The following is a 469-nucleotide window of genomic DNA, read 5'->3' as shown; positions in this document are numbered from 1 at the left end:
GGAACCCATGGGCGGGAAGGGGCCGTGAGGGCAGAGCCGAGCCCGGGACGGGAACCCATGGGCGGGAAGGGGCCGTGAGGGCAGAGCCGAGCCCACGGTGGAGGCCGGGACGGAGCGGGGCGAGGAGGAGCCACCCCGGAGGGGGAAGAGCGGGGACACACGGCCGCATGCTCCTGTCAGGCACCAGGTGGTGCGAGCTCCGGTGTCACCGCGTGAGGGCGTGTGGAGGGACGGCGTTGGGGGAAATTCCTAATAAACGAGGAGAAATACTTGTGATTGTGACACGCAGCTACTCTATTTCATCCGCCGGTGTGAGGGAGAAAAACCAAAGAGTGGAATCACAGAATATCTGGAGTTGGAAGGGATTACATGGATAAAGTCCTGGGTGGACCTTGCTGGCCATGGCCCCAGGGCTCGGTGGCTTCCCCGGGGAGGGCTGAGAAGCTGCTCAGGGCATCCCTGCTCCGCT

This window comes from Corvus kubaryi, unplaced genomic scaffold, assembly GCF_017639235.1.
Source record: "Corvus kubaryi isolate FWS band 111438036 unplaced genomic scaffold, C.kubaryi_AGA036_p1.0 37334, whole genome shotgun sequence".
In the NCBI taxonomy this organism is placed as follows: domain Eukaryota; kingdom Metazoa; phylum Chordata; class Aves; order Passeriformes; family Corvidae; genus Corvus; species Corvus kubaryi.
Note: the sequence above shows the minus strand (reverse complement) of the source record.